This window comes from Centruroides vittatus, unplaced genomic scaffold (assembly GCF_030686945.1).
Source record: "Centruroides vittatus isolate TY-2023 unplaced genomic scaffold, ASM3068694v2 contig_634, whole genome shotgun sequence".
Classification (NCBI taxonomy): domain Eukaryota; kingdom Metazoa; phylum Arthropoda; class Arachnida; order Scorpiones; family Buthidae; genus Centruroides; species Centruroides vittatus.
This window is the reverse complement of record NW_027122389.1, coordinates 148,926-163,827: the sequence shown is the minus strand read 5'-3', so window position 1 is coordinate 163,827 and position 14,902 is coordinate 148,926.

The window sequence follows — 14,902 nt, the reverse complement described above, 5'->3', positions numbered from 1 at the left end:
TCCTTAAAAGTGTAAACGCAAAATGACAAAGGAATGCGTACAGCCACGAATCGCGAAACCGGTAGATTCACCTGAACCGGTCCCGCGATGTGCGTGTGGGTACGCTCTTTCCTTTGTGGCGTGACAATTTAACTTTTGTAACTGATTACATTTCTTTTTACAGTTGATGATATATTCCTTTGCTATGTTCCTGTCACTGATCGCTGCTCTGTTCTTCTTCGTATTTTTCGAATCCCCATTGAGCAGTCTTCTGTCCAACGTTCAAGAAATAGAACATCACAAAAAAAGTAACTTCCAATCAAAACATTACGGAAATAGAGATAAGAAAGAATAAAAAAATTTCTGTTATGTGATAAACATTGCAGATTATATTAACATTATATATTTTGATAATATAAGAATGTTAATGAAATAACTTTAAATAATTTAAAATATGACCAGGACTTTCTATGGGCAGCATTTTCTAAAATTATTTAAAAATTCTTTAAAAAGATTTCTCAAGACAATACATACAAATGTGTCTCTCTTTCAATCTGGTTTTTTTAAACGCATATTTGAGGAATTAACAATCTTACGGCAAAATTGACCTTTTTTTATAAGCTGCTTCTCCGCTTTTAACTGCAAAACAGTTAAAATATCCCTCTGGCGGTGGCACTTCATATAAAATTAAATTTTAAAAAGACACATTTATATGTAATGTCTTAAGGAATGTTTTAAAAAAATTTTAAAAAGATTTATTATGATAATGCCTTGTGTCTTGCGAGCAGCATAATGCTTAGCTCGACGTTTCTTGCGGCTATAATATACTTGATACATACTGCATACACATATGTAACTCTTTTATAATTTTTCTGATTGTTATGTTTTATAATATACACAGAGATTGTAAATATAACGCAATGCTAACCTTTAACGGGCAAATGCAACTATATGGTTTTAAGGTAAGATGAGTAATAAAATTGTTTATCTTGTTAATATATAAGGAACAAATAAAGAAATATTGATATTTGCTATAAAACTGTGATAACTACAGTATTTTATTTTTATAATACATACCGTAATTACGTGATGCGGCTATCGGGTATTTCTGACAAGCAACGTATGTCTTTTACCGTAAATTTACCACTGCTGTAATAGTATGTAGCACATTTATTCCTAAGAACAAAAAGTCCTTATCAAACTTTTTTATTTGTGAATATTTTATCATAGTTATGTTGTGAAAAAAATAACAAGATTATTTCGAGATTCAAGAGTAATGCCAGAAGTAAAATTCACAAATCAGAAATACAAGCCATGGAAGTGATATTGTATTTGGACTGTCAAATATCTTACTGGACCGCATTCAGTCTTTTCTTTCCGGGTGGTACGCCCAGGAACCACAAATATTCTAAAGTACCAGAATCTAGAAAATGCATTACATTCAAAGGAATATTCTACCGTGCCGAGATTTGGTGTTAACACTAAAGAGTTGGCAACTCTACAGGGCGTTTGAGTCGTTCAGTTAAGCGATAGCACTTGTGTGAGAATAGATTTCTTGAGTACGGCTGTTCAAAAATTCGAAATTTTCATTGTCTACACCATGGGTCACTAAACTATTTTAACAGCGGGCGAAATAACTGAGAGAATGACGAGCACGGGCCGCATAACCATTTTGTTCAATACAGCACACTGAATACACAAAAAGTTAAGACAACCAGCATATTTATTTACCAATACAAAAACACGATGGCTGCAGCAAGCTGGTAATCGCTTTTTCTTAGAAACTTCGTTGAGGTACTTATACAAAAAGCACTGATCGCCAAAGTCACAAAAAGTCTCCGAAGTTATTATTTCACCTTTTAATCTAAAAATTATATTAAATTAATGTCAAATGCAAAAATCAGATTGTACAGTACCAATTTTGGCATTTTTACTTTCTTTTATTTCAATTTTTAACATAGTAATTTTATCTACAATTAATGATATTTCCATATAGATAATTATATTTGAGCTCGTTTGTGGCACATGATGGCAACGGGCCGGATAAAAATGACCTCGGAGGCCGGATCCGGCCCGCGAGCCGTAATTTGATGACCGCTGGTCTGGTCTATACTAGTAGAATTTTATATACTTTAGAAAATTTATAAGTATAATCCTTCCCAATATTCAAATAAATAGATTTTACTGTTAATTGTAAATTGTAAAAGCCTTACTATTTTTAACTGATTAAACTGTTAGTTTGGTTTTTATTTCGATATTATCTCAGGTGATACTTACATATGTCCTAGGATTTTTCTAACAGAATTCCGCGATCTTTGCTGTTTTTAACCTGAAAAATATCCCGGGAAAACTCGCAAATTTCTTAAAAGTTCACTTTTTTCTTATTTTGTGTTAAAGTGTAGGAAATTTTGCAAATAAAAAGTATAATTAATAGTCAAAAAAAAAATAAATACAAATGTATTTTAAGCCCGCTTATTACTTTTTTAAGTATTTACTTGTTATGGCATGTCACAGATTGTCGATAATCAATGTGTAGCCTATTTGCTGCAGGACTGTGAAAATTCTTTACTTGTCAGAACCTGTAATATCTGGAATAATTGTACTTATCTGTCTTAATTTTTAACCGTTCCTAGTAGCTTTAATAACTGAAATATGCTAGGTTGGGCAAATTGGGCAAGGATACAAAAAAGTACGAGGTATGCAATATGAAGTTTTTCTTTATAAATTTGATTATTAAAGCCAAACGAACTGCCGAATTATTGGGATGTAAGCTCGAAATTAGCCGAGATAGAGAAATCGAGACTACTAGAGAGCAAACGAAGTACTAAAACGCATAAAAAACGAACTACAAATCTTCTAGACTCCGGGTGAAAAAACACATAACATCTGTCTTCTCGTAAACGCATTAAAGACTATTCCATCGACCTCAATTCAATCGGAAAGGGCTTTCTCGAAAGCAGTATTTTTCATTACAAAAATAAAAATCAGATCGAGTGATCGGTGTATTGACCGTCTTTGCTTTTAATATCTTATTATAAAAACGTACAATAATATTTTGTATTATGTTTTATTTAAAAAACCAAAATTACCTTGAAAGTTAGAAGTTTGATCTAAGCTCATTTTTTTTTTAAATTTTCAACTAAATTCAAAGGCCTTTTTGTTGTAAGCCGTTTCCAACAAACTTTAATAAATTTTTTGTATTTGTGAAAATTTCTACGTAATTCGATGGTAATTTTTTATACATATTTTACGAATTAATATTATTTTTGAGGTCGCAGAACGTATTAAGTTACTTAAAAATGAAAAATAATTAATTTCAGTATTAAAATGAAAAAAAAAAGAATTTTGTTCCATAGGACACCAGATTGTATGGATGAGTATTTCTGACATTTCTGTTTTATTTTCCAATGAATATGAACCCACTGATGATGTAACGGAAAATGAATACAACTCTAGCCTAGATCTTGAAAAATTCTTAACATCTAAAAACGGTCAAGAACACATGAAAGATTTAGAAACTAGTTTCTCTAATGATTCTGAACAACAACAATATTTGGCAAATCGGAGTTCTTTCAATCGTCTCATTCATTGGACAGTTCCAGATGACTTATTTAAGCTTACTAAAATCATTTCTTCTCAATGAACTTGAAAAACTGCTTGTGGACATTACAAAGTAATCAAGTATATTGAAAATATTTCATAAAGTTTTTTTTCATTTATAATCGAGATGAATTGACGATGAAGATAATGACGACGACGATGATGATAATAATTATAATAATGATAGCTTTCCTTAGCCACTACCTGGTCGTGGTGGGAGAGCCTAGTAATTTTACTTATCCATAGGGCAATGCAGGCTGGAGCACAAGCTCCTGGTAGGGACACGCATTCCAGTAAAGTCGATGGGAGAAATGAAGCTAAGAGTGACCACACCCAAATACTGTGGAGATATTTATCATGGTAGTAACCAGATCTCGATGTGATACCGGCTCGAGTGTTAGACAGGTTAACAAGGTCCGCGTTCGTGGGTTAGGCAGAGGCTCACGTTCGAGAAATAGGCCACAGTCACCTTAGGTTACCGGTGGCGAAAGCAGCACCGGCCCAAGCATGGCTACAGCAATGCCCTCAACACAGGTTAGGAACCAACCCAGTCTTGGTGTTTCTGTGGCGACGCATCCACAGACAAATAGGCTGGAAAACCAGGCCAACGGATAGAGTGGACAATAAAAATGAACGAGTTTATCATCTGTACTTACTACACCATCACAAAACTCGAAACAAACATGACAGCCTACAGACAACAACTACACCATAGATTCACACAACAATATCCTCACCTCACTGTCAACGAACAAAGGGTTGTTGATCTATAAAGAACAATTACACACAAGAACTTGTGTAATTATCCCACAAACAACACTTGAACTTATCAAATAACAGGTTGCTGATCAAATACATCAACAGACAGAAACATCTAACATTAATGAAGATCATGTAATCTGTCAGGATAATCCAGCAACAAGCACTGATTACAGCACACACACAACAACTACAACTATTGATACTACAGACACTTCCTCATCCACAACTGATAACGTAGACATAAATTTAGTTTATATGCTGTCACTTTATTTCAGAAAACACTAAATATACAAACACAGATCCCACATAACGACTATGAATACCAAAAATCATAACGTCTAAAGTATAGGAAAAACACTAAATTATGAAAACACTCTTTTACTACCACACTACATTCATTCAACTTCTACGCACTCAGACATTCATACATTAGTTTATGCTGGGGCAGTCACATCAGTGACACACTATGGACTGAAAATACAATCACAGACAGATAGACACAAAACACAGTTCTATAACAAGTCTGCCTGGAAGAGAAGAATAGAAACACAAATAAATGACATTAGACAGCAATTAGGTAATAGTAATGAATAATAATGAATAATAGAATAGTAATGGCGCTTAAATATTTATAGGATTAATTAAAGATTTCGAATTTTGTTTGACAAAACTAAGGAAGGCAAAAGTATCGACAGTCGTATAATGAACTGAACTTAAGTAAATTAGTTGACTTTGTATGTTTCGATGTAATTTTTTCGTAATATTACGATATACAAACTTTTGATTTTGTAAATTGTATTATATTAAAAAATATAGTTTTTCGTTATTCTCCTACTTAATGATGTATTTTTAATGTTTCTGAAAACTAAATAATACCTATTAAATTGAAATCCAAGCTGTACAAAGTACTATGGGTATTAGAGAAGACCGTTTTACTATAAATTACTACGTCTTACTCTAATGTTGATTTTACAAAAAGTAGGTCAGACAAGGACCGTTAGACTAATGACGTAGGCTGTTTACATTTTCGGGTTGTATCGGTGCTCCCGCAATAGCGTCATTTACAGATGTCACACCTACTTTTTTCTGACGCGAGTCAATTAGGAATATTAATTTTTTTAACCAATCAGATGACGGCGGAAATTTAAATTCGATTTATGTCGATAGATGGCCGTCTAAAATTTCATATTTATTTTAATTTTCTCTCTTTTAATGTAATTTCTCGAGAACTAAAGGATATTCCAAAACAAAGTTGGAGAACCCAACTACTCGTGAAAATTCTACGACTTCACGAAATGGTCCAGGTATTTTATAAGAATTTTTTAACGACTATAGTCGTCCCTCACCACTGCCACTCGATCGCCTTAGACGACTATAGTCGTCCCTCACTGTTAAGAGGTTAAACATAAGTTTAATGACTGCGGTGGTCATTCGAAAACTTTGATATCGTTTTCATTGAAATATTTTCTGAGAAGCGATGCTGAATGTTTCAGATCATTGTCTTGTTGAAAGACAAATTTATTTTTAATCTCCGTTTTTTTTTTGCTGATGCGATTAAATTGTCTTAAAGTATTTGTTTGTAATCTACTGCTTTCTTGCTTTCATGAATTTGAATAATATTGCCCATTTCGACCCCGAAAAATCCCACCAAACCCTTATGTAACATGAGAGTATTATTGTTCCCATAGTTGTATTTTTATCGAATGCTTGTTTTTTCTTTCTCCAAACAAATTTCTGTCATAACATCACGCAACTCTCGTTTCAACTTATCACTCCAAATAACACGCTTCCAAAACTTTCGAGGCTTGTCCACAGCTAATCTTTTCTTTTGATTTACTGCTGAAATCATCGGTTCTTCTACGAACCACTCTTCCATAAAAACTGTATTTATTTATTACTTTCTTAATAGTTGTAACACTGGCTTCAATCGTAAGCTCTTCTTTTATTTCTTTAGCTGTTATAGAATAATTTTTGGTGGTCTCACGGAGAATCGTGGCATTTTTTCTTGATGTTGTGGCCTTAAGGCAGTGTCCCCGTGGTAAATTTCTCACTTTATTGTTTTTTAAATATTTGACCACTATTTTTCTGACTCCTTTTCGTGATATTTGATGCTTTTTTTGCAATAATGAAAGGAAAATCGCCATTTTTTTGCTCGTGTACTGTACATTCCTTACTTTTTTTTCCAGATCAATTCTCTCTTCTTAAACGTACTTTCTTATTGATACAATAAAGCTGCTTAATTGACAACTCTGGAATTAAATTTTGTGTTATAATCAATTTGAAATTAATTTCTTGCAGTGTTTACAATATTTTCTTTGTTGTCAACTTTCAATTGATACAACAATATTTTTACATATCGCTCTTCAATTCTTTATTGGTAAAACAAAGAAATCAGTTCTCTATTGTATTACGCAAATTAACAAGGCTAATACAATATGAGGAGTAGTTAACAGATCAGAAATATATTTCTACTTTAAAATGTTAAAAAACAATTTTTTCACTTGTCAACTTTGAAATGATCTTGAGTGTATATAAATATATATGACTTTTCGATTTGTAGAGCAAGTCACGTTATTTCAATCTAAACTTTCTTCCGTACAGAGTTAGATAAATAACGAGCACGACTCTATCGCTAACAGGAAGAGTATGATGCAAGGAAGCAAATCACTACTACACTCCAAGACAGGCCTGTCTTAGTAATGGCGTAATGGCGCATTTATTTCACGCTATATTATGGTCTCAGTAATTTAGTGAATATGACATATAGTTTTTAAAATTATATCCTTTTTTGTAAAAATTATATGTAATTAATTATTTTGTTAATATTTTTGCGAATAAACGGCGCTAAGTAAAACCGAAACTAAAGGTACGTTCGTTAAGTCAAACGAGTTAAACGAGAATGACGTCACCGTTATTTTTGTTTCGTTAGACTTTTCGAATGATTCGTTTATAGTAGATTTAGAAACATCGATATCGTCGAGCGCCATTTTCGTAACGAAGTAAACTAACTCTTTTTTTCGTAAGCTTCGTTAGAGTTTCGTTCGAAACGTCATCACCGCGGAGCATGCGCGCTTAGCGAGACTACTACTTTTCAAACGATTCGTTACTAACGCGTTTTACACGTTCGACTTAACGAACGTATTCTCAGTTTTCTGTATTGCCGCAAACAGTAGAAATTGTAAATAAACAGATTTTAAGCACCACAAAAGCAGTGACGTGCCGTCATTGGAAGCGATGGAAGCGCTGCTTCCACCTTCCAATGAGCTTCCTTTGTATTTTATAAAATGTAAATTTTTTTATTTTAACGTACTTTCCATTAATTAAAATTAATAATTTATTATAACTGCATCATGTATCTTTTACAAATTTCTATACTACATGTGAAAAAAAAAGATAAGATTGCTATTGTATATCCGAATAATTTAGTGGCAGAAGGAATGTCGAAACCGGGTCAGTTTCCAATCATCCAGATTAAATAGGAATTGGCACATGCGCTTTACAGAGCACCAACGTCACGGTTTAGCTGATAGAAGCAACATACGCGTAAAGCATCCAATTTTATATTTCGGACTGGTTCTGGGCTGTTATCCGCCTACCTGCTAGATATTCGGCCGCCCTCGCCCGATTATGCGAATCACGGGTAGACTAGATAAACGGCGGGCAACCCCGGCCCGCGGGCCAGCTACGGCTCGCGAAAAGTTTCTATCCGGCCCGCGGGATCTTTAATAGATTATTACATTTTTCCAATTCTTTGTAATTTTCGAAAACGATAAAAGAAATAAATGTTGTAACTAAATTTTTATTTATTTATTTCATATTTGCAGACTAAAAAATTACGAGACACATAAAGGCGTCAATTAACTACTACGGCCCGCAGGAAAAACGTAAAATTTATTCTGGCCCATGATATAAAAAAGATTGCCCACCCTAGACTAGATTTATAACTTAACTCAACCAATAGGAGTTTACTGGCATGTTTTTATGATAGTTCTGTATAGTTGACAGGAGTTTAAGAAATTCATTAAAATATTTGATATATTTATGCCGCGTTTATTCCGCTCTCCCATCTTATATTACTTACGGATTTCAATATTAAATTAATGATATTACGATTATAATTCGCCCCATCTGAAAGGGAATGCAAAAAAAACGTGTACAATTTCTGTATAATGTTAAAAAATTAACTCTTACTTTGGTAGCATCATCTACAACCAAATTTAATGAATGAGACATACAAGGTACTGTACAAAAACAGCTCTAGAATTCATTTTCTCTAAATTTACGATATATAAATACGTTGTCATAAAAATTTATCTTTTCGATGTATTCTCAAGACTACAGATATTCAAGTACAAAGTAACCGGTTTCGACTTATTTCTACTAAGAAGTAGTTAAATAATTAAAAGATTAATAAATGGGGACGTAAATAAAACCTGCCGAAAGAGCGAGAATTTTACTTAAACAAAAGCTTAACCCAACTAATCACTAGCTCAGTACAGTGAGGAACTGATTTCCGTATACACCTGGTATTAAAACGAATCAGTTAGAAAACAAATGACTATTAACCTCTTAACAGTGAGGGACGAGAATAGTCGTCCAAGGCGATCGAGTGGCAGTGGTGAGGACGACTATAGTCGTTAAAAAATTCTTATAAAATACCTGGACCATTTCGTGAAGTCGTAGAATTTTCACGTAGTAGTTGGGTTTTCCAACTTCGTTTTGGAATATCCTTTAGTTTTCGAGAAATTACATTAAAAGAGAGAAAATTAAAATAAATATGAAATTTTAGACGGCCATCTATCGAGATAAATCAAATTTAAATTTCCGTTGTCATCTGATTGGTTAAAAAAATCAATATTCCTAATTGGCTCGCGTCAGAAAAAAGTAGGTGTGACTTCTGTAAATGACGCTATTGCGGGAGAGCACCGATGCAATCGGAAGTAAAAAGCCTACGTCATTAGTCTAACGGTCCTCGTCTCATTTACTTTTCGTAGAATCAACATTAAAGTAAGACGTAGTAATTTATAGTAAAACGGTCTTCTCTAATATTCATAGTACTTTGTAAAGCTTGGATTTCAATTTAATAAGTATTATTTAGTTCAAAAACATTATAAATACATCATTAAGTAGGAGAATAACGAAAAACTTTATTTTTTTGTACAATACAATTTACAAAATCGAAAGTTCGTATATCGTAATATTATAAAAAAAACTACATCAAAACATACAAAGTCACCTAATTTACTTAAATTCAGTTCATTATTCAACTGTCGATACTCTTGCCTTCCTCAGTTTCCTCAAACAAAATTCGAAAACTTCAATTAATCTTATAAATATTTAAGCGCCATTACTATTCGAATTAACTGTAATTACAAATATAAATGAAAAATATTTTTGACATAAACACGAGGCAATAATTATAAAAACAAAATTCTTCAAGTATAAATTTTTCTGTATAAATGTCAGCGATCCAATGTGTGACCTACTTCCTCTAACGTAGTAAAACAAAGTAAGTTGCAGTACAACCATACACATAAACACAAATAAATTAGTAGCCGAATAATACATACTTTCATTTATATCCATACTAGCTGACCCGGCCACGCGTTGTTGTGGCTCAAAATGTATATATTATAAATGTATAACACTTCCCCCGTGGGGGGAATTTCAAAAAATCTTTTCTTAGTGTACATTCTCTTGACGTACCCTATTAAAACGCAATCAAAAACGCGTCTAAAATAGTATAATAAAAGCCGAGTTCTTCACAGTAAGCCTTAATCCCGTCACTTTTCCCGCTGGGGAATATCGAAAAATCCCTTTTTAGTGTATATTCTGTTGACGTAACCTATTAAAACGCAATTAAAAACGCAAAAAACCGCATGTAAAATAGTATAATAGAAGCCGAGTTCTTCACGGTGAGCCCTAATCCCGTCCATCTCCCCCCACTGGGGGGAATTTCGACATGTATATTATATAAAAACACGTGCGTATTCGAATGCAACGTTGTGTCAAAATTTCAAAGGAATCGGTAGGAACAAACGAACGTTATATTTTATTTATATAGATAGATAGAAAATGATCTGCTTCAGTCCATTCTCACAGAAAAGCAGAATGCCTCACAGAAAAGCAAACTTAGGTCGTCGGAAGTTAGCGCCATCTGTTGGACATAAAAGCCTTAATCCATATATAAATATATTTTTGAAAAGGGAAAAATGGTGTAGGGGTATGAAAAATAGATAGTAGCCGATTCTCAGACCTACTGAATATGCATATGAAATTTGGTAAAAATCGGTAAAGCCGTTTCGGAGGAGTAAGGTAACTAACATTGTGACACGAGAATTTTATATATAAGATGTTATATCCAAAAGTCAGTTCTCCCAAATTGTCGAAAAATAAATTATTTTCAACTTTTTTTTTTGTAAAGTAGCATATTCTGAAAAACAAGTTCTATACTCAGCGTAAAATTTCCATTATTTATCCGTTAAAAACTACGCAAAATGTATGAATCCACGTAATAAAAATTGATCGCAGTGAACTTCGAAAAAACGAGAAACACAGAAAAACCAGACCGCACTCTATAAAATTTTGCTGCCAATTGATTCATATAGTGATGCTCCATGAAAAATTTTTTCACATGACGAAAAGTTTTAGAATAAATGCTAAAAGTTTTAAGAAATTATTTCACGAAACCCGATGAATTTAATTAATTCACAATAACTAAATCTGTTTAATAAATATTAATAATTTACCACTATAATTATGCAAATTAGATATAAAAAAGATCACTGCGCAAATTCTTTCGCCAACTACACGTCATGGGAAAACTTACGATGTCAAATGCGATTGAAGGCTTTTTCACTAAACACTGAAAATTTTATATGATTATTTAATTAATCCAGTCAAATTTAAATAATATAAAATGTCTAGATCTGTTTAATAAAGATTAATAATGTACTATCACTTATATGCAAATTAAATATGACAAAGATCAATGTGGGAAAATTCCTGCCAAAATAAAAATAGCTTTCGGTCACGTGATCACCAAGAAATACGAAGAAATATGTCTACAGTTTAATATTTGTGTACATATTAATAAATTTTAACTATGTCATCGTTTAAAATTTAATGTCTCTGTAAAAATTAGTAAATTGTAACAAATTTCATCAAAGACAACAGAATAATTTTTAGCTTATAAAAACTCTACAATAAATTATTATTTCTTTGAAAGACGTCGATATGCACGAATCTATATATATAATCGAAACGAGTTGATAATAATAATAATAATAATAATAATAATCAGCGCAGAGCCCAAACGGTTAGGAGTTGAAAGTTGAAAATTGGTACATAGTTACGGTACGTCACAAAAACGCACACTAAGAAGGGATTTTTTCGAAATTTCTTCCCACGGGGAGAGGGACAGGATTAAGTCTTAACATTTCCATCAACAATGGAAGTGTTAAGTATCAATAGAAGTGTTAAGTAACAATGGAGAACAAGAGAAGGCGACGTGCAAGATTTACGGGCGCTGGAGGAAAAAAAAAAGTAATATGTTAGAACATATTCGATTTTCAAATTTAAACTGATAAGTTCGGTTTTTCTCGACTTTTTTTCTTTAGAACATTCGATGAAAATCCAACGATATAATCAGAACACGTTGTGAAAATCGAACAATATTACAATATTCGATTTTCAAATTCGACCTTTTATTAAGAATATTTAGTTTGTTGATGAAATTACTCTTTTTCTTCTGTGACTATAACGTAATAATCTTCATCTTCGCTATCATTACTTTTGCCCGAACAACGCCGGGCCTATCTGCTAGTAAATAATAAATATGTAATAATGCTTTTATCCATTTCAAGTGGATATTGTAAAAATTAAGCTATTTAATTTGTTTGGCTTTTATAATTTAGTTTCCGAATATTTTACTGTGAAATTCTATTCAGTAAACAGAAACAAAGACAGGTTATTAATTATAAACAGGACAATAGAATAATTTTTACGTAAATTGAGTGTAAATACAGAAAAAAACGAATTATATCAAAGATGGGACGAATAAGCTGACATCCCTCGAACAGAGCTCATATACTCATTGTCATTTTCAGCCTGGTTCCCACTTCGACTGTTTTATCCTTGTAAAAAGTTAATTTTTCAAAATAAAAGTACTTTGTTCTTAGTGAAGAAAGATAAAAGTATCGAAATATAATATTCAGCAGTGGCGTGTCGTCATTGGAAGCGATGGAAGCGCCGATTCCACCTTCCAATGACCTTTCCTTGTATTTTACAAAATATAAATTTTCATATTTTAACGTACTTTGCATTAATTAAAATTAATACTTTATTATAACTGCATTATGTATCTTTTACAAATTTCTATACTACATGTGAAAAAACGATAAGATTGCTATTGTACATTCGAATGATTCGGTGGAGGAAGGAGTGTCGAAACCGGGTCAGTTTCCAATTAGCCAGATTATATTGGCATTGTCACATGCGGTTTACGGAGCACCAACCTCACCCGGTTTAGCTGGTAGAAGCAACACACGCATAAAGCATCTAATTTTATATCCCGGACCGGTTGTGGGCTGTTAGCCGCCTGCCTGCTAGATATTCGGTTGCCCTCGCCCGATTATGTGAATCACGAGTAGACTAGATCAACGGCGGGCAACCCCTGGCCCGCGGGCCAGCTACGGCTCGCGAAAAGTTTCTATCCGGCTCGCGAGATCTTTAATAGATTATTAAATTTGAATAAATGCTCAGAGTTTTAAAATTTCACTACTCAGACACCTTATACCTCTGAGAAATTATTAATTTAATATTGCGAACGTTTTCCACTTGTTCCACAGGTCATCTTCAAGCAATTTTTACTTTTGGAATGTTATCTCGTGCAGGTTCGAATGTATACGCGCAAGATATTTTAAATTTTAAAAAACCGTTGAAACATTTCATGTAAAATATAAAATATAAACAATAATAAAAACATTAATAAAATTAATTAAATAAACGTATTGATCTGCTAAATAATAAGTTAAGGGATGTAAGCTGACATAATATATATCTATATTTTATACGGGATTATTAAATTGGAAAAATAACTAATTAATAGTTATTTTTCCAATTCTTTGTAATTTTCGAAAACGATAAGAGAAATAAATGCAGTAATTAACTTTTTATTTATTTATTTCATATTTGCAGACTAAAAAAATTACAAGTCACAAGAAGGCGTCAATTAACTACTACGGCCCGCGGAAAAAACGTAAAATTTATTCTGGCCCGTGTTATAAAAAAGGGTGCCCATCCTAGACTAGATTTATAACTTAACCCAACCAATAGGAATTTACTGGCATGTTTTTACGATAGTTCTGTATAGTCGACGGGAGTTTAAAAAAAATCCATTAAAATATTTGATATATTTATTCCGCGTTTATTCCGCTCCCCCATCTTATATTACTTACGGATTTCAATGTTAAACCGATGATATTACGATTTAGTATGTCCCATCTGTAAGGGGATGCAGAAAAAACGTGTACAATTCTGGTACAGTGTTAAAAAAATTAACTGTTACTTTGACTGCATCATTTACAACCAAATTTAATGAATGAGACGTACAATGGTACGAAAAAAGCTCTAGAATTTATTTTCCTTAAATTTACGATTTATGTATCCGTTTCATAAAAATTTCTTTCCACTTCTTTCCCAAGACTACAGATATCCGAGTACAAAGTAACTAGTTTCGACTTATTTCTACTTAAGAAGTATTTAAATAATTAAGCGATTAGGGAATTAGAAACATAAATAAAACCCCGATGAAAGAGCCGAAATTTCACTTAAAAAGAAGCTTAACCCAACCAATCTCTTGCCGAGTACAGTGGGGTCTGATCTCTTCGTAATATTAGATGTAGTAAAGACAGAAATTTTTCCAGTTTAATGAGAGTGACCGAAAAGTTGTAAATTTTGTTAATTTCCGTGGACACTCGGTCCTAAAACCAATTAGTTAGAAAACGAACGACAGACAATCTGTTAAGTTTAACATATTTAGATTTTTACAGCTACGGTGAGAAACGTTTAAAATCTACAACCCTGTCGCGTCCTTTGAGATATACTAGTGATGGGACAAAAGAGGCATTTGACATTGACCGGTATCGGCACCCTCGGGATTTGGCACGCACACACCTACCTGGACCGTCTCTGATTCCATTCATTAGGGATTAGCCACTCGTAGGGAGCTACAGTATTTCACTAAGTGGATTGTTTTAAGATTTAAAAAGTAAAGAATATTTTGTTATTTTTATGTACGTTTCTTCACAAAGTTATATTTAATTATAAGTTTCATTAAAAGTATATTCATACAATTGAAGAATTTTTTGTACTAGGCATGTATATTCGTCACACATTTTGTTTTACCAAGTAAGTTTTTTTGATAATTTTAATTTTAGCCCTTATATAGTGGCTAGTGATTAAAAAATTTATTTTAAAAAAGTTTTGGCTCGAGACCATATAATGAAAAAGAAAACATTATTAAAAGAGAAAGACCAATGCTTACATTAAATATAAATAC